The sequence below is a fragment of the Mauremys reevesii genome, linkage group 17, assembly GCF_016161935.1.
Source record: "Mauremys reevesii isolate NIE-2019 linkage group 17, ASM1616193v1, whole genome shotgun sequence".
NCBI lineage: Eukaryota > Metazoa > Chordata > Testudines > Geoemydidae > Mauremys > Mauremys reevesii.
Genome location: NC_052639.1, coordinates 28,216,095 through 28,238,277, shown reverse-complemented (window position 1 = coordinate 28,238,277; position 22,183 = coordinate 28,216,095).

Here is a 22,183-nt window from a genome sequence, read left to right as displayed (position 1 = left end):
TGGAGTAATTTTATACTTCTCTGGCGTAGAATTCTTCACCAACTGCACAACAGATCAGTAGTGATAGTGAGGTACAACTCCCCCAACTATGCCCTTTTATTTCTTTAATCTGGAGGCACAGATTTAAATTAGGGACTAAATTCAGATGCAACTTAGAATCCCTGTAAGACACCAAATGTCAGGTCTCTATTAAAAACAGGCATCTTTCTGCAGCTATATTACATTCAACACACATTCCATTTTCTACACATTTGCAGCACCTCCAGGGGTGAGCTGAAGACAAATGTCATTTCCATTTTTCCCATCCCTACCTCAATATGGATTGTATTTCCCAAATAATAGGCAATAAGCAGCTGATTAGGAAGGCGATATCTTCAGGAGCGACTCTTGCAGGGCCTGGGCCACAACGACTTTGGTAGTGAAATCCATGGGTATTTTGCTTCGTTCCAGGTCATTTACTAGGGAATCCTCTTCTCAGCCCTTTAGAAAAAATAGTGACCTAACCAATTGAACAAATGGGGGATGGAATGGTGATCGGGGAATAAGGGAATCCCTCTGACTTACACTAACTTCTTCTGTTGTTACAAAGGGTGAAATGACATTTTCCCCTATCCCTGCCCTGTTCCTGCTCTTTGTTATAGTTCAATATATTTTAAGTGAGGAAAATGATAATAAAAATATCTGCTCTCCAGCACAACGTGAAGCAACATCAGAGCAACTGGGAATGAAACAATTGGTTTCCAAAGGGGGAACTCGATGACTAACACTTGGTTTGAAATGGGGGAACAGTATAACCGTGATGCTCAGGGTTTGTTTAGACTAGGAAAAGTGATGGAATTTAGGTCAGGACAAGGGAAAGCTAATGCCAACCACTGCACCTGGGCTGCATCTGCACTACAACTATAATTGTCTTTTACACCAAGATCACTAACTTGAGCAGCCAATGCCATGTACAGCCCTAGTGGATGGAAGGCCCAGGTAGTTTTTGCCTCAGTGTAGCTTGTTGGGATCAAACCTCTCTCTCACCTGGAGCTGATGAACATTCCTGGCTGGAGGGACACACACTCCTACGACTCAAAAGGAAAGGAGTTGATAGAAAAGATCACAGGACTGATCCCAATGAAGGGTGAGCTGCAAAATTCAGAAGCAGGTAACTCATGTGTGGGAGCTGAGAGACCACAGTGAAGATGGAGCAAAGACCACAATGCAGGAATGAGCAAATGCGATAAAAACAACAAAAAAACTCCCCCTCAACCTTTGGCCAGCCCTAATCAAGGCATTTATTACAGTTCTCTCCCATGTGGATTTTCTGATGTTTAATAAGGTTTGTGCTCTGACTGAAGCTTTTCCTACACTCAGATCATGTGTAGGGTCTCTCTCCACAGTGGATTCTCTGAGGTGCGATCAGGGTAGAGTTCTGAGTGAAGCTTTTCCCGCACTCAGAGCACGTGTAGGGCGTCTCTCCTGTGTGGATTCTCTGATATCTGATAAGGTGTGAGCTCTGATTGAAGCTTTTTCCACACTCAAAGCATGTGTAGGGCTTCTCCTGTGTGGATTCTCTGATGTGAAATGAGGTTGAACTATGAGTGAAGCATTTCCCACACTCAGAGCATCCATAAGGTTTCTCTCCTGTGTGGATTCTACGATGTGTGATAAGGTGTGAGCTCCAATTGAAGTGTTTCCCACACTCATGGCATGTGTAATGTGTGTCTTCCAAGTTGATTCTCTCACTTGTAATAAGGTCTGTGTGGCTACTGAAGTTTTCCTCTGGCCTCTGCTGAGTCTCACAGGCTTTTGCTTTTCTTTTTCTGGGAGTGCACAACTCCAGGAAACATTCCCTTTCGATCTTCCTGATAATGTCCCATGTGGTTCTATTGGCTCAGCATCTTCCTGCTGGGGTTTCTCCTCCTTGTTATCACTCACCATCCCGTCACCTGATGGGAGACAGAGAGAATGAGACATAGGTCACTCTCTGTGCCTGAGAGAAAGGAAATCTCAGAGATAGGAATGGAAAAAGGGATGAACCAACCAAAATATATGTTGGAGATTTTCCCCAAACCTCTCCCCAGAGGAGAATGGAAGGGATCAGTTTTGGTCTGCATCTCACCAGAACTCTCAGGGGAAAGCAAGATTGGGGGGGACCTGCTGCCAGTTGACAGTCAGGATAGGTGGGATGCTGTAAGTGACATCTATCTAATGATGCCACATCTGCAGGGAACAATCCTGAACTTGGAGAGCTCACAAGGTCTTTGTAGGGCATCCCAAATGTTTCCTGGACAGTTTTTGAGTTGGTTTAACCAATTCCCCACCTGTGCAGGCAGCTCTCAGGGGCATTTCTTTCTCAGAGCCATGGAGACCTGGGACCCATGGCTCTTCCCCTCGTTCCAGCTGCGAGATCACATCAGGTTTGGAAACTGGAAACTCTACTCAAGGCAAAGAAATCAAGGGAGGTCAGTGGAATTTGTGGGATACTTTTCACAAATAATAGTCCATGGTTTTAAGCCAATCTCCTTTTTAAGCAGTAACATCCCAGGGCCAGCTTCCTTGGCTCAATGTGGCAGGAGAGTAATTATTCTAAATCACATTCATTACCTCAGTGCCTAGGGACCAACTAACAGGGGGTCCCCATTGTGCTAGGCACTGTACAAACGCAGAATAGTAGATGGCCCATGCCCTGAAGAATTACAATCTAAATAGAAAAGACAAACACAGAATGGAGGAAGGGGTCGAATCCTCTGTTAGAATAGAGATATTCAGGCCTGCCTGTAAAGCCTATACATTAAGAACTTACAATTGTTTTTTATCACTTAACTAGTTACAGGAGTATGAAAACAAAGAATGAAAATCTCAGTCTGCCTGTGTATGGGTCTTCTCTCACTAGGATCAGGGCCGGCTCCAGGCACCAGCTGAGCAAGCTGGTGGTTGGGGCGGCAGATTCTAGGGGGCGGCATCCGCCCAATCCTAGGGCGGCACTGACGGGGTTTTTTTCTGCTGCTCTGGCTGCCCTGTAGGGGGCGGAGGAGGGCAGCGCCCTGCAGCGAGCCCGGCAGGGCAGCCCGCGTCCTTCCCTCCCTGCCAACCAGAGCAGCTGCAGCTCGGAGCCCTCCCGGCAGGCGGCGTGGAGGTGGTGTTTGAGCAATTGGTCCTGATTTGGCACTCTCCGTTGCCGCTCTGGCCCCGTTGTTTTTGTTTTTGTTTTTTCCCCTGCAGCTCCGGTGGCCCCCACCCTCCATTTTTTTTTTTTTGCTTGGAGCGGCAAAAAAGCCAGAGCCGGCCCTGACTAGGATAGTCTGAGGCCTTTTTCTTAGGCTAAGGACTTTGGCTAAGCAGCAGGGGCAGCCATTAGCTGGGAAGTGAAGGGTCACATCCTCTCATCCCAAACCAGTCACACTGAAATAAGGTGCTATTAGGCTGTTAGGAAGACGATCCTGTCTGTATGATGCCCATCACCACCAGATAAAGAAACAGATCTTAAGGTGGATAAAAGAAACTTAGTTTGACAGCATCCTGTCTGGCAAGAAATCACTTATCAATGGCTCTGACTGCGAAACTCTCATTTCTGTATTGTTCTATCTTCATGGCCCTCACTTTTCTGTTGTTTATCTGTCTGGTTCTCTAATTGTTTCTCTCTTCTGTACAATCAATCGTGCTAGGTGTAGCTGAGAATATGACTATATAAACTGGGGTCAAACAGGAGGGGGAAGGGAAATTGGAATCATGTTTATTAAGTGGGGAACAGGAACAGGGACACAGGCAAGGCTGGGAAGGAGGACGGGGTAAATGCTCTGCAGCATCATAGCTGGGAAGGGAACACTGGGGAACAGACTGTATGGGTGTATAGAGATAAGCCCGAGTGGTGTGAAGGGCTTCGGAATATGTAATCTTATAGGTGTAACAATTGTGCGGGCTACACAACCACCCAGTGACATCATCAACAAAGTGCCCATTTGTGCCTGGGTAGCGGCCCTGCTATGGGAGGAGTGTGACGTTATTGGTATAAACTGGGACCATATAGAACAGGCTTTGCAACCAAGGTCCTGTAGTGGCACCAAATCTTAGGTAAAGGGGGTCATATAAGGTGTCTAAGACCAGGTTATGGGTGGCTGGTTATGATTATGCTGTCTGTGTGCATGTGTCATTTTTAGTTGAAGTTATGTATATTGGCTCTATACTGTCTGTATTTCAAGTTGGTGCTGTGCTTCTGGGAAACATCCCAGACAAGTTGGTGTTAGCTCTGCCCAGCTTGCTTGATGGCCCATTAAGGACCATCAGCTACACAATTGACCCATGGAGAGAAGGCAGACACGCCTTGTGACTCAGCAAAGTATGCAGGGACTGGCCCATGTGACTCCAGACTCCATTTTGCTGTAATTTTCCACAGTAAGGACAAAGAGGTTCTTACACCTGGAAAAGCCTATTGTAGTGGGGAATTGCCCCACTCCCTGTGAGTGGGCTGCGGCAGGCCAGGGCGCCTGTGCAGACAGTGAGCCAATCAGAGAGGGGCTTATTGAGAGCCAATCAGGGCCCAGATTAGAGACAGCCAATCAGGGCCAGGCTCAGGGGTATATAAAGGCTGCCCAGAGCAGGAGCAGTCAGTCTGTCCCAGGCCTTCGACAGGGAAGGTCAGTCTCAAGGGCGGAGACTAGCACCGCGGACAGCGCAGTGCTGGCCATGCTCGGGGAGGCTAGGGAGCTTGAACCCGTAGCCTGCCAGGCTGCAGGCCCTGAAGGGAAGGGCCTAGCGGGTGCAAGGGGCTGTAGGGGAAGCGGCCCAGGGAAACAGACAGCAGAAGGGGAGAGAAGGACAGCGAGGCTGACGCCAGAGGGTCCCTGGGCCGGGACCCAGAGTAGAGGGCGGGCCTGGGTCCCCCCCTTTGCAGTGCACCCAGCCATTGGCTGTAGGGAGCGGCCATCTTGCTACGCCAGATCCCTGACAGGAGGGATTAGACTCAGAGGGCGATTGCACATAGTGACTGGGGTGTGAGACCACTGAGCACTGACCCCCCCGGAAGGGGGCGCAGAAGGACTAAGGGGCACTGCCGGAGGGCAGCGTCCTCAAAGAGGACGCCGCCGAGCACGCAGCAACGCGGGTCCAGAGATAACAGAGGACAGAACAACGGACGGGACACCACCAGGAGGAGGTGCTCCACTGGAATGAGCTAATTCCCAGAGTCACCAGCAGGAGGCGCCGCGGGGGTGAGTCCCAACCAGTTACACCTATCTAAGGCTGATGCCTCATCTCCATCTGGTCTACAATCCTGCTTCTTACCTCTGGAGGGCTTTGCTACAAACTGAAGCTCTGCACAAAGGACTGATGACCCATCCTAGCGGAGGATGTACTCCAGAGACTTGATTTGAACCTGCAGTTTATGCCATCACTGCTACAAGCCTGAACTAAGAACTTTGCCATTACTGTATGTAATTGATTCCATTTAACCAATTCTAGTTCTCATCTCTACCTTTTGTCCTTCATGAATAAACCTTTAGATTTTAGATTCTAAAGGATTGGCAAGAGCGTGATTTGTGGGTAAGATCTGATGTGTATATTGACCTGGGTCTGGGGCTTGGTCCTTTGGGATCGAGAGAACCGTTTTCTTTTATTGGGGTGTTGGTTTTCATAACCATTCATCCCCAGGACGAGTGGCACTGGTGGTGATACTGGGAGACTGGAGTGTCTAAGGGAATTGCTTGTGTGACTTGTGGTTAGCCAGTGGGGTGAAACCAAAGTCCTCTTTGTCTGGCTGGTTTGGTTTGCCTTAGAGGTGGAAAAACCCCAGCCTAGGGCTGTGACTGCCCTGTTTGAGCAATTGGTCCTGATTTGGCACTCTCCGCTGGGTCCCGCCAGAACCGCATCGTCACAGGGAGGAATGCAGCAAGGACTCAGGATCAGTGGCCAGGGTCACTGAGCATAGACATGGGGAGGTTATATGGGGAGAGGGGTTATGAGTGGGAGAGGGAGGTCAAATGTTAAAATAGATATTTGGGGGGAAAAATGTAAAAAGAAGTGAAACTGAACAGAAATAAAACTGGAGTGTAGGCTCTAAAGCAACAAGGCTTCAGTAGGGATTGAGGGTTAAAGGTCTGGGATCCCCACAGCTCTAGATTCCCAAACCTCTCCTCCTCCCAATGACCCACCCAGCCCACTTCCCGGGTGCCCTTCATCCACGCTCCCCTCCTTCTTCCCATTACTCTCAGCCGGCTCCACTTCCCGGCACCTTGGGAGCTTCTTGTATTTTCTCCTCATCTCTCACTACCTCCTACCTCCCTGCTGCTTCTTAGCTCTAACCCTGCACACACCCTCCCCATGTCCTGGCACCCCAGAATTATCTACTCCCCCCACTTCTCCGCCCCTCCCACGGCTCTCTTATCCCTTCACCCATGGGATCCTGAATGGCAACATTACACGCTCTCCTAAAAGAGCTCATCTCACTGTCACACAAATCATGCATGAGTCATACACATATTTACGCAATTTAGAATTCTACAGGAGGCATATTTTCCTCTTAAAATGAGGAAAAGGCATGAAAGCTACAGTGATTAATATAGCCAATAAGGATATATTAAATCCAATTTAGATGATGAACAGTCACATAAAAAAGAATCTGGCACATCAGAAAAAGGCAGGCTAATAAACAGGGACAAGTTTTTAAAGTGCTTGTACACAAATGCCAGAAGTCTAAATAATAAGATGGGTGAACTAGAGTGCCTTGTGATAAAGGAGGATATTGATATAATAGGCATCACAGAAACCTGGTGGACTGAGAGCAATCAATGGGACACCATCATTCCGGGTACAAACTATATCGGAAGGACAGAACAGGCCGTGCAGGGGGAGGAGTGGCACTATATGTTAAAGAAAGTGTAGATTCAAATGAAGTAAAAATCTTAAGCGAATCCACAGGTTCCATAGAGTCTCTATGGATAGAAATTTCATGCTCTAGTAAAAATATAACATTAGGGATCTATTATCGACCACCTGACCAGGACAGTAATAGTGATGATGAAATGCTAAGAGAAATTAGAGAGGCTATCAAAATTAAGAACCCAATAATAGTGGGGGATTTCAATTATCCCCATATTGACTGGGAACACTTCACTTCAGGACGAAATGCAGAGATAAAATTTCTCGATACTTTAAATGACTGCTTCATGGAGCAGCTGGTACGGGAACCCACAAGGGTCGAGGCGACTCTAGATTTAATCCTGAGTGGAGCGGAGGAGCTGGTCCAAGAGGTAACTATAGCAGGACCGCTTGGAAATAGTGACCATAATACAATAGCATTCAAAATCCCTGTGGTGGGAAGAACATCCCAACTGCCCACCACTGTGGCCTTTAATTTCAAAAGGGGGAACTATACAAAAATGAGGGGGTTAGTTAGACAAAAGTTAAAAGGTACATTGACTAAAGTGAAATCCCTGCAAGTTGCGTGGGCCCTTTTTAAAGACACCATAATAGAGGCCCAACTTCAATGTATACAACAAATTAAGAAAAACTTTAAAAGAACTAAAAAGAGCCACCGTGGCTTAACCACCATGTAAAAGAAGCAGTGAAAGATAAAAGACTTCCTTTAAAAGTGGAAGTCAAATCCTAGTGAGGCAAATAGAAAGGAGCACAAACGCTGCCAACTTAAGTGCAAGAGTGTAATAAGAAAAGCCAAAGAGGAGTTTGAAGAACGGCTAGCCAAAAACTCCAAAGGTAATAACAAAATGTTTTTTAAGTACATCAGAAGCAGGAAGCCTGCTAAACAACCAGTGGGGCCCCTTGACGATGAAAATACAAAAGGAGCACTTAAAGATGATAAAGTCATTGCGGAGAAACTAAATGGATTCTTTGCCTCAGTCTTCACGGCTGAGGATGTTAGGGAGATTCCCAAACCTGAGCTGGCTTTTGTAGGTGACAAATCTGAGGAACTGTCACAGATAGAAGTATCAGTAGAGGAGGTTTTGGAATTAATTGATAAACTCAACATTAACAAGTCACCGGGACCAGATGGCATTCACCCAAGAGTTCTGAAAGAACTCAAATGTGAAGTTGCGGAACTATTAACTAAGGTTTGTAACCTGTCCTTTAAATCGGCTTCGGTACCCAATGACTGGAAGTTAGCTAATGTAACGCCAATATTTAAAAAGGGCTCTAGGGGTGATCCCGGCAATTACAGACCGGTAAGTCTAACGTCGGTACCGGGCAAATTAGTTGAAACAATAGTAAAGAATAAAATTGTCAGACACATAGAAAAACATAAACTCTTGAGCAATAGTCAACATGGTTTCTGTAAAGGGAAATCGTGTCTTACTAATCTATTAGAGTTCTTTGAAGGGGTCAACAAACATGTGGACAAGGGGGATCCGGTGGACATAGTGTACTTAGATTTCCAGAAAGCCTTTGACAAGGTCCCTCACCAAAGGCTCTTACGTAAATTAAGCTGTCATGGGATAAAAGGAAAGGTCCTTTCATGGATTGAGAACTGGTTAAAGGACAAGGAACAAAGGGTAGGAATTAATGGTAAATTTTCAGAATGGAGAGGGGTAACTAGTGGTGTTCCCCAAGGGTCAGTCCTAGGACCAATCCTATTCAATTTATTCATAAATGATCTGGAGAAAGGGGTAAACAGTGAGGTGGCAAAGTTTGCAGATGATACTAAACTACTCAAGATAGTTAAGACTAAAGCAGATTGTGAAGAACTTCAAAAAGATCTCACAAAACTAAGTGATTGGGCAACAAAATGGCAAATGAAATTTAATGTGGATAAATGTAAAGTAATGCACATTGGAAAAAATAACCCCAACTATACATACAACATGATGGGGGCTAATTTAGCTACAACGAGTCAGGAAAAAGATCTTGGAGTTATCGTGGATAGTTCTCTGAAGATGTCCACGCAGTGTGCAGAGGCGGTCAGAAAAGCAAACAGGATGTTAGGAATCATTAAAAGGGGATAGAGAATAAGACTGAGAATATATTATTTCCCTTATATAAATCCATGGTACGCCCACATCTCGAATACTGTGTACAGATGTGTTCTCCTCAACTCAAAAATGATATTCTAGCACTAGAAAAGGTTCAGTAAAGAGCAACTAAAATGATTAGGGGTTTAGAGAAGGTCCCATATGAGGAAAGATTAAAGAGGCTAGGACTCTTCAGTTTGGAAAAGAGAAGACTAAGGGGGGACATGATAGAGGTATATAAAATCATGAGTGATGTTGAGAAAGTGGATAAGGAAAAGTTATTTACTTATTCACATAATACAAGAACTAGGGGTCACCAAATGAAATTAATAGGCAGCAGGTTTAAAACAAATAAAGGAAGTTCTTCTTCACGCAGCGCACAGTCAACTTGTGGAACTCCTTACCTGAGGAGGTTGTGAAGGCTAGGACTATAACAATGTTTAAAGGGGACTGGATAAATTCATGGTGGCTAAGTCCATAAATGGCTATTAGCCAGGATGGGTAAGAATGGTGTCCCTAGCCTCTGTTCGTCAGAGGATGGAGATGGATGGCAGGAGAGATCATTTGATCATTGCCTGTTAGGTTCACTCCCTCAGGGGCACCTGGCATTGGCCACTGTCGGTAGACAGATACTGGGCTAGATGGACCTTTGGTCTGACCCGGTACGGCCTTTCTTATGTTCTTATGTTCTTATGTTATGTAAAATGACTGACGGCACCAAAAGGCACATGTCCAAAAATGATACTAGCATGTGGGAGATAAGGCAAAAAAAGGGGAGCAAGAAAACCTGCAAAACTTGTATGATGAATAAAGGTATACAGTTATTACTACTCAGGTTCTTTAGAGACCCCACAGCTTCTAATAACCCAGGCGACAGGACTCCTTACCCAGCAAGACCACCGTCTCATAGTTCTCCTGCATGACATCCCTGTAGGGCTCTCTGAGTGGGGTCCACCAGAACCCACTCTTCCCTGGTGAAATACACAGCCACCTCCTCAATGGTCACCGGCCCCTGAAAGAGCAAGAGTCCAACACTCAGTACCTGCTGCCCCACTCACAACCCCACTATTCATGGAACAGCAGCACCAGGTAAATGGAAGCTCCAGGAGGCACATGTTAACAGAGTCCCACCCCACCTTGCTTAGAGCAGCCAGGAGGCATCAGAGGGTGGAAAGAGAGAACCTTTGTGTCTCCCAGCTGACAGACAGAGACAGAGTCATCACATTTATCACATAGCTACTAGCCAGGGCTTGATATAGGAGATGGGGCTGTCTCTGGACCCTGCTGGTGGCTCCTGGTAGGAATCTCCAAAGAAAATATATGGAAGAAAGGAAGTCAACAGTAAAGAATATACGTTAGAAAGTCAGAATTGTAGAAAATTGGTAAGGGAAGCTATCAGAAATCAATGACCACTTAATGAAAATAAGAAGGAAGTTTTAAAAAAGTATATTAAGTACAAAATTAATCCCTAACAATGGTAGTGGTAAATTACTAGATGGAAATGGCAGAATTATCAAAAATAATACAGAAGAGGTAATAGTGTTCAATAAATATTTCACTCCTGGAGTTGGAGAAAAACAGATGATGTAATCATATAAGACATTGACAACGACAGTCTTTCCATCCCAACAATAACTCATGAGGATGTTAAACAGCAGCTATTACAGTTAGACATGTTTAAATAAGCAGGTCCAGATAACTTGTATTAAGAGTTTTGAAAGACCTGGTGGAGGACTGTTAATGTTGATTTTAATTAGGACTTGGACCAATGGAGAAATTCCAGAAGACTGGAAAAAAGCTAATGCTGTGCCAATATTTAAAAAGTGTAAAAGAGATGACCCAGCTAATTACAAGAGTGTTAGTCCAATACTGGGCAAGATAATAGAGCAGCGAATATGGATTTAATTAATAAAGAGGTAAAGGAGGGTAATATAATTAGTACCAATTAACAAAGGTTCAGAGACAACAGATCCAATCAAACTAACTGGATATCCTTATTGGGTGAGATCAAAAGTTTGGTTGCAGCTAATAGTATTGATGAGCTAAGAGGTGAAAACATTACCTAGACTTCTGTAAGGCATATGACTTGGTTCAGCACAATATTTTGACTAGAAAACTAGAAAGATACAAAATAAACACAGCATACATTAAATAGATTAAAAACTATGATTGTAAATGGGGAACCATGCTTGAGTAGATTTCTTTCTAGGGGGTTCCCACAAGGATTGGTTCTTGGCCCTGCGCTATTTAACATTCTTATCAATGACCTGGAAGAGAATATAAAATCATCATTGATAAAGTTTGCAGTTGCCACAAAGATTGGGGTTCGTGGTAACTAATGAAGTGTCAGAAGATTCAGGCTCCAGCACTGGGAGTCAGGAAGTTTTCCCAGCCCTGGCTGGAGGGTTATTTCCTGTTCCACAAAGAGTGGAAGTTCCATTCCCAACTCCTGTGCCTTGAAATTAGGCCCTGACACTACACCACACATTCAGCATAGTGGTATGATTATTAAATGATTAGGACATAATTATGTTACATTTTGTGCAAGATGCATCATGTTCAGTGTCATTGGAAAAGTTATGATTTGCTGAATATGACTGTCCTATTTGTGTGCATGTATCATGTTCGTAACTGAAGTTATGGATATTGACTCTGTAGCTGTATTTCAAATGTGTTTACTCTGGGTAACACTCACAACAAGCCTTTCAGGTACAACAAAGAAGCCAGACAGTGTTCATGGCTCATCAAGAAAGACAATGGACCGTGGAAGAGCTTAGCGCTCTTGTGAATTTTTCAGCTAGCCTATGAGTCATGGCTACTATGACTCAGCAGGGCATGCTAGGGCATGTGAGCAGACCACATGACAACAAACTCCATTTTGTACCTGTATTTTTCCACAAACTGGACTGGGAAACAAGTTTGGAACAAATGGTTCCATCAATATGGAAAAGCTACATAAGGTGGAGTGTGACATCATTTCTTGGCCTCATTCCCCACACAAGAGAACTCCTGGAAACACCTGAGGAAGAAAGACTGAACTGGGGGAACTGCTGGTCCCAGGGTAAAGGGATTTTTAGTTTGTGTATGGAAACTTGGTGGACTGCTTGTATCATCAGTCAGGGTGAGAAACTGCTAATTCAAAATCTATCCAGATAGTATGTTAAGCTTAGTTTGAGTTTTTGGTTATTTGTTAAGTAATCTGCTTTGATCTGTTTGCTACCACTTATGGCTGGGAAATTGGCTTTTGTCTTCTATCTGTCTTTGAGTGGCTTAGGTAACGCACTCAGGTAGCTTAGTTGGATGCGTGCTGCCACCTGCTGTCCTGTTGGGTAATAACAGGGCCTGGAGAGGCTGGCAGTGTGAGAAGGGCCAACCCAGTTTGAGGGTTAGAGGGACAGTGTTTCCCAGAAGCCCCCCAGACTGCACCCCCAGGGTGACAGCCCATCACACCCTAGAGTACACAAGTCTCAGCAGGTTTGTCACATCCTTTCCCCTCCCATTCCACACCCTAGACAGTTCCTGCCTCCCACTACCTCTAGCAGCTCCCACCCTCCTATACATTTACTTCTCCTCTCCCTCCAAGCAGAACCCACCACCAGCGTCCTGATAATCCCTTACCTGAGCCAGCTCCATTGCAGCCGTTTCCTTCCAGCTGGGAGGAGGGGATGATTTAGGGTGAAAGGTGGACATTATTCTGTAGCCTGCCAGGGCAAGAAGGGCAATGTGAGAGAATTCAGACAGGGTTTCTGTCCTTTCCACATGTCAATTCCCCAGCATTTTCCCTGGTAATGGACATTCTAGGTTCTGCCACACTGTGTAGCACAAAATGACCTTATTCCAGTACAGGCCTAGCCCCCTCCCACAAGGGTGTAACCCTCCTAGACATAGTGAAACCCTCCCAGTAGCAGAGTCTCTCTGTTACACTTATACAGTTTGTAGATGATATCTTCCGCTCTACTCTGCACTGATTAGGCCTCAACTGGAGTAATGTGTCCAGTTCTGGGTGCCACATTTCAGGAAAGATGTGGAAAAATTGGAGAAAGTCCAGAGAAGAGCAATAAAAATGATTAAAGGTCTAGAAAACATCACCTATGAGGAAGACTGAAAAAATTGTGTTTGTTTAGTCAGGAGAAGATATGATCAGCTTTCAAGTACATAAAAGTTCATTTCAAGGAGAGAGGAGAAACATTGTTCTTAACCTCTGAGGACAGGACAAGAAGCAATGGGCTTAAATTGCAGCAAGGAAGGTTTAAGTTGGACATTAGGAAAAACTCCCTGTCAGGGTGGTTAAGCACTGGAATAAATTGCCTAGGGAGGTTGTGGAATCTCCATCATTGGGGATTTTTAAGAGCAGGCTGGACAAATACCTCTCAGGGATGATCTAGATCGGGGTGGCCAACATGTGGCTCTTTAGAATTTAATACGCGGCTCCTTGTACAGGCACCAACTCCGGGGCTGGTGCTACAGGCACCAACTTTCCAATGTGCTGGGTGTGCTCACTACTCAGCTACAGGCCCTGCCCCCACTCCACCCCTTCCCACCCCCTTCCCTGAGCCTGAAGTGCCCACGCTCCATCCCCCCCGTCTACCCCCACCGAGTGTCTTGCATAGCATGAGCAGCTGATCGGGAGTGCGAGGAGGGGGGGGGTGCTGATTAGTGTGGCTTCCCATGGGTGGGAGGCACTGGGAGCAGGGGGTGGGAGCTGATGATTCTTTAGCAATGTATATTGGTAAATTCTGGCTCTTTCTCAGGCTCAGGTTGGCCACTCCTGGTCTAGATAATACTTCATCCTGCCTTGAGTGCAGGGGACTGGACTAGCTACCTCTCAAGGTCCCTTCCAGTTCTGTGATTCTATGAACCAAAGGCCAGAGATGAGCAGAATCAAAGAAGTCACTCTGGGGTTTCTCCCTGTCATTGTCCCCAAGGCAGCTCTCTCAGATTAACTAAGTTATTTGATGCTCCACCCTTTATACAGTCTCTCCTGGGAGTGCCCCTTTCATGGGCTGGGCCTAGTTTTAGCTTTTGGGAAGCGTGACCCTGGGGGCTCTGAGATTGGGCCTTCTTGCCTCAGCACACCTTGTTTCTTTCTGTGGCTCCCCAGTGAGTCCAAATGAGTAGATACTCCTCATACAGACTGTGAACATAAGAATGTGTTTTGTGTTTAGACTTTATCGAATGCTTGTAAGTTGCTGCCTGAGTTAACATCTGACTAGTTGCATTGTGAGCCTCTGTGGCTCTGTAAATCACCAGACAGGAGAGAGACTTTACCTACGTGAAGTGCTGATTGGCAACAGAATGCCTGGCAGGAAAGGTCCATCAACATCAGAGAGACTATTATGGGATGTTAACAAAGACACAAGACTGTTGTTGTGCTCTTCACTTCCCATTTGCTGAGTTTCCTGCTCAGAGCACATGGTAGGAAGGGGATGAAAAACCCAATAGAGAAGGAACTGATTGTCTGTATGCTGCCTGGACTCGGGCGGGGGGGGGGGGGCAAAGTTTCTAGGCATAAGGAAGAGATCCCCAGCTGCTTAACCTGGGTTAGTCCTAAGGAATATGTAGAGCTTGCTTATTACAGAAGCTTCTATTACCTTTGAAATTTAAGACTGCAACTCATCTGCATCTATAGGATTACCTGCTTTAACTTTGTTAACAACTCTCGTTTCCTTTTAAATAAGTCTTAATACAGGTTATGACAGGACTGGCTAGAAGCGTGTGTGGGGGTGGGGGGTGGGCAGGCTCAGAAAGAAAAAGGTTGGGAACCCCTGGAGTAAGGGACCACCTGTCACAAAGGGGAGCTCACCTGCGTGGTGAGATATATGGGATCACCCAAGAGGACTGTCTGTGATTCCATGTTAATGCTGTTACAATGCCTGAAGCGTTTACACTGGATACTTGGTTGGTGAAATCTCCATACAGACCTCACACCCAATTTGGGGTTTGTGCCCTACTTCTCACCAGTCTGCCTGAGGCTGGTGCTAGTGCTCTCGAGTCACTGAAGACAGTGTTACAGAGAGAGGAGCTGTGACTTCCCCAAGGTCACTAAACAGGTCCATGACAGAGCCAGGAACAGATCCTGTTAACTCCCGAGCCCGTCACTCGCAGCTTGGAAAGGTCCCAGTGCACACTGTAGGAAGAGCTGTGCAGAGATTGCAAATGAGCTGCTCTGCCAAGACAGCCTGCACATCCATGGACAAACCACCTTGCTGGGGTGTGTCACCTGGGTCAGAAGAAGTCAGTGTCCAGTCCTGTGGGGCTGTGCTCCTGGCTCATACCTCCAGCACTCACTGCTGCCCCTCCGTTACCAGCTGCACCGTTCAGTCAGCCTCAGGCCTCAGGAGGTCACAGCCCCTCTCCCCACCCCAAACCTTCAAACTGGGACATGGTGCAGCAGTGCCAGAGTGCACTAGTGTAAATTCTGTCTACACTAAGGGTTTGCACCAGTGCCTAAAACAGCAGTGTGGCAGAGACCTTCAGAAACAGCAGTACGGTGGCACTAGAACCTATTTCTAGCTCGGTCACAGACAGCCTGGGTGACCTTGGACACGTCAATGTTTCTCCTCCCAACTTTAGTCTCTTTATCCAACTGCCCACTCACTGGGGTCTCCTCTCTCTCCAGAGCTGCTCACCACTAAAATCTGTGTGGGTGTCCCCAGAGCTAAGGCAGTTCAGCTCTGGAACAGTCTTACAAGGGGGCTGGGGAGTCTCTTTCCCTGGAAGTTTTTAAGAACAAATAGGACAAAGCTCTGTCAGAGATAATATACATATACTTGGTCCTGCCTCAGCAGAGAAAGCTGGACTTGATGACATCTTGAGGTCCTGTCTAGCCCTACATTTCTAGGATGCGATGCAATATATACATATAAAAACACAACATACAGAATAAAACTCACCACAACATAATGTCAGGCAAATTCAGGGGGAAAAAAAACACAACCTACACTCCACAGCATAAAATGACAATACAAAGGAAAAGACAGCAACACAATGCGAACTATGACATCCTAGGACAAAAGTACACAATGGAAAACAAGCTGAGGCAAAACAATTCACCATAAAACTGCTACACAACATGGTGCGATCACAGTTCCAAATGGCACCATGCAAAACAGCTCAGCGTAGAACATGACGCAGCACAAAAGAGAATTATTTCAATGTAGGCCTGGAAGGGATCTTGAGAAGTCATCTACTCCAGCCCGCTGTGCTGAGGCAGGACCAAGTATCCCTAGACATTCGCAGACTGGCGTATCTCTAACCTGGTCTTAAAAACCTCCAATGAAGGAAATTCCACAGCCTCCCTTGGAAGCCAATGCAAGGCAAACACAGACCAAAACAATGCTGTACACACACATGCTGGGCTTGCGGTTAAGGGGGGAGGAAAGAATTGAAACAATCTGGGTTCAGTTCCCAGTTTTGCCGAAAATTCTCCACGCAAACTTGTTACACAACGGTGGCTGGCCCGTACCACTGACTTGGGCCCACACGGCTCAGGCTGTGGGGCTGTTTAATTGTCATGTAGAAGTTCCGGCAGGCTGCAGCCCAAGGTCTGGCACACTCCCACCTCGCCGGATCCTAAGGTGAAAAGAGACAAATTCATATTACAATTAAGGCACAAATACTCAACAGCGAGGTTGATTCACCACAGGAACAAGTTACCAAGGAAAGTGGTGGATTCTCCGTCTCGTGACGTCATTTCATGAAGACTAGATGCCTTTCTGGAATGTGTTTACCCCAAAGTAGCTAGTGTGTCATACAGGAGGCCTGTGATATGCAGGGGTCAGATTAGATGCTCTAATGGTCTCTTCTGGCAATAAAGTCGACTAATTTCTTTAAAACTGCATTGGGAGTTTACCTTGGGAGCAGCGTCTGACGTTTTCCTGTCTAGCCGGCTTGCTTCCTAGAACGAATGCTCCTTAGTGGGGTGATCCACAGGGAGTAGCTCAAACCTCCAAAGTGCCTGGCCAGGGGCAGGACATTAGCCCAGCAAGGGAGGGTGTGGCAGTGACATCACAAAGTCCTTTTGCAGGACCTCAGACTATTGGCCAAAGGCGGTGGGGAGGTGGTGACCTCACAGAGAGATGCTGACATCAGCCAGGCAGGACAGGGCGAGGGCCAGGGAAACCTCAGAGACCCTGTGGCTTTGCTTCAGCAAGTCTCCTTCTCCAGGTCTCTCTTTGAGGACTGGGGGAATATTGGGGTTCACGTACCTGAGCGCCAGGAGGAACCTCTTTCGAGTTTTCTCCTTCCCTTTTAGTGATTTTACTTGAAAACAGCCGACCCTGTTTAGAAGGTAAGAGTCTCCTCGAAGTTTGAAACTGTTCAGTCTGATCCATCTGGTGACAGTTGAATTCATGGAAAACATGACCTTAAGGAGGCAGAATTTTATTCCAAACCTGGGATCTTGTCCCTTAGAATCACTGTGGACATTAGGGTTTGTCCTTTTTGTTTCACCTTTTCCTCCATCCATCCATCCCTCCTTTCTCTTCCTCTCTTGCTTCTTTTCTCCTTTCTCCTGTTCCCCTCCTAACACCAGGAGAGGGTGTGTGTGTGTGTGTGTGTGTGTGTTGCGGGGGAGTGCTCGGCAGCTCTCACTGTGGGAGGTCCACCCCAAACTGTGGAGCTGCAGTAGTGCTGGGGCATTGATCCCTGCCAGTGACCTGGGCCATCCTTTGAGCTCTCTGGTGAGACCCCTCAGCCTCCCATCCTCAGTCTCTACCCTGATTGTCTGAGCAGGGGGTTAATGACAGGGAGGAGACTCAAGGCCTTTTTGTTCTCTTTTAAGTCCAAGTAAATAAGTCATAACCACTTATATGTTTGATGGATTTTGCTGCTTCTCTGCATTAATTGTCCCTGAGCAGTTCATGATTCTCTCTAACATTGCAGTTCTCCTAAAACACTGGCTGAATAATTACTGTGCATACTTGTTGGTCTGGAGCTCATCTGAGAGCACTTTATTGAGGTCATTCAATGTATGAAATTCAAGATCTGATGTCAAGTATCAGAGGGGTAGCCGTGTTAGTCTGGATCTCTAAAAGCAACAAAGAATCCTGTGGCACCTTATAGACTAACAGACGTTTTGCAGCATGAGCTTTCGTGGGTGAATACCCACTTCTTCAGATGCAAGATCTGATGGTTAATATGAAAATCAGTGTTAGGGAAAATGGTGCCCTGGGCAAAACTTGTACTTTGGCAAAGTTCTTGGTTCAGGCTTGTAGCAGTGATGGAATAAACTGCAGGTTCAAATCAAGTCTCTGCAGTACATCCACAACTGGGATGGGCCATTCAGTCTTTGTACAGTGCAGGGGGTTAATGACAGGGAGGAGACTCAAGGCCTTTTTGTTCTCTTTTAAGACCAAGTAAATAAGTCATAACCACTTATATGTTTGGATTTTGCTGCTTCTCTGCATTAATGAGGCAAGTATGAAGCCTCATTCAAAGACCAGGGGTCACTATATTACTGCACAGTCAATCAATGCAGTCAATCAATGCAGTTGTAGATAAATCTCTGCATTATGCATTTTTGTATAACTTGTATATGACTTTGTATTGAACCTTGGTAATATGTTATAGCGGGCCGCTAACGTAGTGTAATTAAGGTAAAAGAAAAGTGTCTTTTTGCTAGAAGTAGAATAAAATCTCCCCCCCACTCGGTAATCAACTGCCCTGTTGCATGAATGAGGTGTGACTGAGGAAGGCGTGGAGGGCAGTACCTCCAGACAGCTGCAATCCTTGGAGAGGGGCTGGCAGCCCAACCAAGGACAATCAAGCTTGGCAAGTGGGCTGACTAGAGAAGAGCAGACATACTGATGGCTTCGGGGATAAGAAGCACACACCTTCCTGTGGGAACAACCCCAGCCCAGAGAAAAGCAGCTAGAAGGACCAACAGACACAGTCACAGATTTTGAATCTGGGAGATTTGCCCCTCTCCATCCACCGACTCGCTGCTTGCCTCCTCACCCCCCCCACCCCAAGTATAAACCCTCATTCAAGGAGTCACTATATTACTGCACAGAGCCCTCCCCCCCCCCCCGACGAACTCTGCCCCTCACCTGCCTCAGGCTCTGCAAGGGAGTTTGGGTCGGGCGAGGAGGTCTGGGGTGCAGGCTCTGGGTTGGGGCAGGGGTTTGGGGTGTGGGATGGTTGAGAGGTTGGGCTCTGGAATGGAGTTTGGGTGCTGGGTGCAGGCTCCAGGCTGGGGCACAGGGTGGGGTGCAGGATGGGTGGAGGCAGGGGCGACTCTAGGCACCAGCAAAGCAAGCAGGTGCTTGGAGCAGCCCATTTGCAGGGGCGGCAGCCAGCAGGGATCCAGCCTGGGAGCTGAGAACCAACAGGGGGCACTGGGAGCTGTAGTTCCTTGGTTAGCTCCCTGCCTATAGAGCCAGCTCTGGAGCAGGAAAAAAACTACATTTCTCAGCATTCCCTTGGCCGCTATCAACAGGAAAGGGAGGGGGAGGGAGTACAGTAGCTGAAACCTCAAGCTGCAGCTTGCTGTCAATGGAGAGCTCACTGCTAGAGCGGGGTGGCACTGTGAATGGGGAACGAGTGTGCCCAAGTTGTAGAAGGCTTTGCCCTAGATATCCCCTTCAGAAGACATTGCCTTTGTTTGTTTGTTTTATAGTTTTATTTGTTTAAAAGGAAGACAGTGATATTGCATTGGCAAATTGCCCATAGAAACAAAGAATGGAACATAAGAATAATAAAGGCACCTCAACGTTTCCTCATTTCTGTAGGACAGTCTTATAATATGCATCCAGATATCCTTTAATCACACAAGCTGGAAATTGTTCCATGTTACTGCAGTTCTGTAACCATATGGGAACCAATCCTGTCTGTGTTCTGTGCACATCCAAAATTCCTGCTGAATGACCCACTCTGGGAGCAAGTTACCAGTGACCCAGGGCTGGGGTGGAAGGAGGGTGCAAGTGGGCAGGGAGCCCAGAGCTGGGGCAGCGGGGGGTGCATGTGTGGGGAAGATCCCAAGGGGGGGGTGGCCGTGGGTGCGGGTGGGTGTGGGGGAGAGCCCAGGGCTGGGATGGGATGGGGGGCGGTGGGGGGGGGGAGAGCCCGGGGCTGGCAGTAGGGGGGTACAGGTTGTTGGGGGGAGGCCCAGAACTGGGGCAGCAGGGGGTGTGGGTGGAGGGGCAGAGCCCAGGGCTGGGGCAGCAGGGAGATTCAGGGAGGAGCCCAGGGCTGGGGTGGGGGCAGCCAATTTTATTTTTTGCTTGGGACAGCAAAAAACCTAGAGTTGGCCCTATCTCCACCCACCGTGAGGTAGGTAGGAGTGGATCATTATTATCCCTACTTGAAAGAGGGAGAAGATAAGGCTGAGAAAGGATAATTGACTTGTCTTAGGTCGCATAATCAGTGGCAGAGTTGGGAATAAGACCCAAGAGCCCTGATTTTCAAACTAAGCATCGGATCTTAAATTTCCGACATTGAATGACATTGAATGATCTGAGTAAAGTGCTCTCAGATGAGCTCCAGACCAGCAACAGTGCACAGTAAATATTCAGCCAGTATTTTAGGAGAACTGGAATGTCAGAGAGAATCATGAACTGCTCAGAGAAAATTAATGCAGAGAAGCAGCAAAATCCATCAAACATACAACTGCTTATGACTTATTTACTTGGTCTTAAAAGAGAAAAAAAAGGCCTTGAGTCTCCTCCCTGTCATTAACCCCCTGCTCAGCCAATCAGGGTAGAAACTGAGGATGGGAGGCTGAGAGTTCTCACCAGAGAGCCCAAAGGATGGCCCAGGTCACTGGTGGGGATCACTGCCCCGCAACACACACACACACACACACACACACACACACACACACACACACACACACACACACCTCTCCTGGTTTTGGGTGGGGAATAGAAGAGAGGATAAAAGAAGCAAGAGACGAAGAGAAAGGAGGGAGGGAGGGATGGATGAAAAGGTGAAACAAAGGACAAACCCCAATGTCCCCAGTGAATCTAAGGGACAAAATCCCAGGTACACAATAAAATTCTGCCTCCTTAAGCTCGTTTTTTCCATGCCTAGAATTCAACTCTCACCAGATGACTGAGACTGAACAGGTTTCAAACCTCGAGGGGGCTTCTGGCTGTGATTTGTCAGTCCTCAAAGGCCAGCCAGGTGACTGTAAATAACTTACAATCATTAGGAAAAATTAGTATCAAGATTCCAACTCTAGCAGTCAGACAACATTGGTTCAATTTACAAGAGATTACTTTTCATATTCCTTGGTTCCCCCCAAATTAGGAAGGGCCTGTGACCACAGGTCCTGCAGGGTAAAAAGGACAGGTCTACATCCCTTTTCTCTTTGAGCATAGTCCTGCCTGCTACCTTTTCAGTTTCAGTTCTGCTACCACAGCACTGATCAGCACATTCTTCAGTAGCATAGGGAAGGGCAGGCACCATCACACAAGGACTATTACACAGAGACCTGCCAAATGCACACAGCAAACAAATGAAAACAAGAGATGAAAATGTTATTTTTTCATTAATCCCTTTCAGTGACAGCAACCTCCGTGGCTAATTGTAACAATAGTAGATGCAGCATTTTCTGATTGAAATGATTTTCAAGTTGTGGGTGCCTTTATGAACAGTAATTGCCTACATCTGTGACACAAGTACTTTTCAATTCCATTAAACCTGGGGTTTTGCTCAATTACACACGATATCTTGGAATTTTTCTGGCATATTCATCATCACATACATCACCTACAAGACTCCTGCCATAACAAGGGGTTCTTTATAGGGGTTTGAAATTATTAAAGTGACCCAGCACTTTTCAATTGTAACAGCTCAGGACAAAGTAGATCTCCCTGATCCCACTTATGTAGCTATTTAAATGTAACCTAATTATAAGGTGGCCTAACTTACTGATATTTTTGACACGTTTTCAAAAGTGGCCTCTATTTAAATCCATGCAAATATCTGTATGCACACTTTCTGAGCACTGCAAGTCTGAATCTATCACCTGTGCATGCATCTGCTGTTACCTGAAACATGCACATGCTGCTATTTGCATGAAAACTTCTACACGCCTGAATAGAGGAGGATCCTTTGAAAATGTGGCCTTTTAATTATATTTCATACTCCACAAGAGTAGCCTAAAAACAACAACGGGATATAATAAGGCCCTGGCATCAAATGAATAAGGAACAATATAAAAAAATCAGCAGCACTTTATAAAGAGGACAGGAACAAAATATACAGTAACCATAAAACCAACAGATAAAACAAAA